This window comes from Nothoprocta perdicaria, unplaced genomic scaffold, assembly GCF_003342845.1.
Source record: "Nothoprocta perdicaria isolate Ctin4 unplaced genomic scaffold, notPer1 scaffold_8, whole genome shotgun sequence".
Lineage (NCBI taxonomy): Eukaryota > Metazoa > Chordata > Aves > Tinamiformes > Tinamidae > Nothoprocta > Nothoprocta perdicaria.
Window position 1 is genome coordinate 5,383,581 of NW_020456087.1, and position 3,846 is coordinate 5,387,426.

General features: G+C 43.6%; 1 long non-coding RNA gene across 1 annotated transcript; it reads right to left on the bottom strand.

Annotated features, from left to right (window-relative positions):
* Positions 1-2,053: 2,053 nt before the first annotated feature.
* Positions 2,054-3,846, bottom strand: LOC112957936. The gene is made up of 2 exons (XR_003251301.1): positions 3,767-3,846; positions 2,054-2,225 (listed from the first exon to the last, which is right to left on the bottom strand). It is a non-coding gene; the product is annotated as an uncharacterized LOC112957936 (long non-coding RNA).

Consider the following 3,846-nt stretch of genomic DNA (forward strand, 5'->3'; position numbering starts at 1 on the left):
GAGGGAGGAAGGGAGGGAGGCGCCGCGCGCAGGGCGGTGCAATCGGCCCTGGAGCCATCGAGCGCCCGCCGCGCCAGGAGCGCGCCCCGCCTCGCCGCTGCGGCCGGGGGGCGGCGGGAGCCGCGCTGCCCCTGAGCGCCAGCGGCCAACGGCCACTCCTATAACGGCCCGCGTCGCCAACGGCCGCTCCTACAACGGCCCGCGTCGCCAACGGCCGCTCCTACAGCGCCCCGCCGCGCCGCCAACGGCCGCTCCTACAGCGCCCCGCCGCACCGCCAACGGCCGCTCCTCGGCCCCCGAGCCCGCCCGGCCGCAGCCCCGGAGAAAGGTGCCGCGGTGGCCGGAGGAAGAGCGCCCGAGGTGGAGCCGCTTCCCACCCTCTCAGCCCGAAGCGGCTTCCCGGCCCTGCAGCCGCCCTAGTGCCACGGGGATGGGCGGGAAGAGGGTGTGKGGGGGGGGTATCTTAGTGGCTTCGGAGAGGTTCACCTGGGAACAATCACCCTGCTTATTCAGCATCATGAGGCTGCAGGAAAAACCCACGAAGCACCAGGCTGCCAAGGCAGATTTAAGAGGAGCTTAAGGGGGCTGCTGCAGGTGGGCCCTGCAGCAGGGTATGGGCTCCCCAGGAGCCCCCTGCTTGCCCCACAGGACTACTAAGGCCTGTCCTCTAGAGGGAAAAGGGGAATGCAGCAGGAAGGAGCAACTAGTAACAGGTCTCCATGTGGAAAAGGCATTTCAAAAAGCAGGAGAGCTTAGGTGGTATCACTGAGATTTACAACTTGTTCTGATCAGAATCTGTCACAGCTTCTGATAACACAGTTGTCATGACATCCAGTAGTTTATTGTGTTCATCATTTGTCAGATCCCGCACTTGSACAGTTTGCTTTCATCAGTCTAAACTTTGATTCCAAAGCAAGACCATCTCCCATGTCCCTAACTCCTTCTTCATCTTACCTTGCTAGTCAGGAATAGAACCTTGTGCATTTCTAACAGGGTTTGTTGTTCTGTAGAGGCCTTCCCACTGAAGGATTTTACTACATCATAAGAAATGACTTTTGTCCTTGGAGCTTCTGTTAGAAATTAACTGGTTCTGAAAAAAATGTTCTGTTTCGGAAATTTTCTGAATTCTATCTTCAAAGTTGAAACACCATCTTAAATGAAAAACAGCTCTACCCAACTTTCGTCTAAGAGGAAACAAGCAAACCTTATAGCCCTGTAGATGATGTCCAGTCTTTTTTTTTTTTTTTTTTTTTTTTTTTTTTTTTTTTTTTTTTTTTTTTTTTTTTTTTTCTTCATTCTTCCAGCCTACTTAGTAGAGCAAACTCGCAGACAGACGTCTGGTCTGTTTTCTGTTAGTAATATTCATTTGGATGGTACTGAAAGTTCATTTCTGCTACCTCAGCTGCTGCAACCACACTGATGAAGAAATAATGCTTTCTGGGAACCACAACTAGGTTTGACTCAGTAATAAATTTTAAAGATGATCTTTTATCACAGAATGGTTAAGGATGGAAGGGACCCCTAGAGATCATCTAGTCCAAACCCCCTGCTCAAACAGGGACACCCAGAGCATTATCATTCTAAAAGCGCAACATTGGTTAAACCATAGACTGGAAAACTAGTGTTTCTCCCCACAAACCAAGTTCCCTGAGGCCATGTTCTCTGAAGTGGTGCAAGGCTTTGTGAGGAGGGAATAATGCCTAGGGTATGTAAATGTAGAGGCTGAAATTGTGCCTAGCCCTTATATAAGCTAGTAAATTCATCTTCAAAAATAAACTTGCCATGCAAAGTTTATATACAGTGTAGTTCTAAAAACATCTGTATTCAGTCATGTAGTTCATACCAGTAAGATTTACAGAGAACCTCTTATCTCTTGCTACACATACAGGAGTACCAGTCTGCATTACCATATATGGACATTTTTGCTTCAATTTTACCAAGTTGCCTGTGAGGTGGCAACATGACTACTGCTGCAATGACCCTTTACAACAAGAATCTGCAATATATGGCAGTGGAGAATATCTAAATGCCTCATACATACAGTACAGAAATAGTTTCTTATTTCATTTCACAAAAATCAGCTCTACAAACCCCTACTGCTGTAAGTGTTAACTCTCAGTATTGAAAGCAATGTACAACCCTCTGGAAAAGCGTTCCTTGCTCAGTTAACCTCATTGTGATCGGATGAGTTGCTGCTGCTCAGAATGAAGCGGGCTGCCATTCATCTGGGGAGAAAGGTCAAGTAAACAATTTATATTCGGAGACTGTTGGTGCAATGACGTCCCCAATAATACACTGCAGAAAACAACAAGGACTCTTTCTGACATTTACGTGGTAATAGAAAGACCCTGGTAATATTTTCATTTGAGAGGTTGAGAGTAGTTAGCTCAGAAACAAAACCAGATTTGGAATATCTATTGAAAATGGTTGCTACTGCTCTTGTTTAGTCTGCTGTGTTAAGAGATCCCATTCAGAATGAATGCCTCATAACGGGAAATGTTACATAGGCAAAAGGCAGAACAAAAMCTCAACAACACTCAGTAACAAGGACAGTTCCCCATTTTTTTCCAACAGTGATCTTTGCTAGCCCCCAAATAATACTAACTCTAACTAATGCTGTTTTAATGCCAAACTGATACTTAATTAGTTCAAAATAATAATAATAAAAGAACACTAATATTGAGTGCTTCTTCCACCTGTGGGTTTAGCTCAGTTTTCCACGGTGTTTATTGGAATAAACTATAGCTAAACTATAACCATCAGCTATATGATCTTAATCCCCTACCTTGTTCAGTGTTAACCATGCGCTGATTCAAATTAGCATTTCCCTCATTAATAACACATCGCTTTCTGTCTTTACTGTCATCATTCTGAAATAAAAATATATACTTGCATGCAAGTTTATAGTGCTCTGTTCTATACAGAGCAAAGTGGAATAACTAAACATATTCACTAGRTATTAACTCATTTCCCTGTTCCCCCATTAGTGCTGAATGCTTAAAAGGCAAATCAGTTAATAAAATAAGCAACTGGCAAATAATTGCAGTACACAGAACTACTGATTAGACTTTTCATTAGTTAACCTGTTTTGATAAAGTGAGTTGACTGATTTAGAGCATGAATCASTTCTGTCAGACAATTCAGTTGTAGTAGAGTCTTTTATGCCTCTGAGCTAAAAAATGTTCTTATTTATAGCTCCATAAACCTCCGTGATTCTGCTACAACAGAAAAGAAGGTATTCCTTCGAATTCAGGATCTCAGGATCCTGACCTAAGGATCTCAGGACTAGAAGTGTGTTTTAATGCAATCATATAGCAAATGAAATTAAACTGCAATGTATTTAAAATGTGTAAAAAGGAATGCCTTATTATCACAGAATGGTTGGAAGGGACCTCTGAAGAACCTCTATTTCAAGCCCTCCCTGCCCAAGCAAGGTCATGTACAGCACATTGCCCAAGGCCCTGTCCAGTTGAGTTTTCAATATCTCCTYGGAAGGACATTCCACAATAGCTCTGGGCAACCTGTTGCAGTGCTCAGTCATCCTCACAGTAAACACGGTTTTGGAAAAACTTTTTGCAATCTCTTTCCTAATGTGGCATATCTAAACAGCTTAAAATCTTGCACATTTTATGTATTGACCTAACAGAGCACATTGTGACACACAGGCAGATACAATTAATTTTAAAATTACAGTAAAGCAATGCACAACCAGAAGAGTGACAGAAATATGATTTACTTATTTTTCCCTACTGTGTATATCACTTACTATAGAAATAGCAATAGTTGTAGTGATACAACACTGTCCATTTGAGGTACTCCAAGCTGTCTCTGGACATCAGCYGAAGG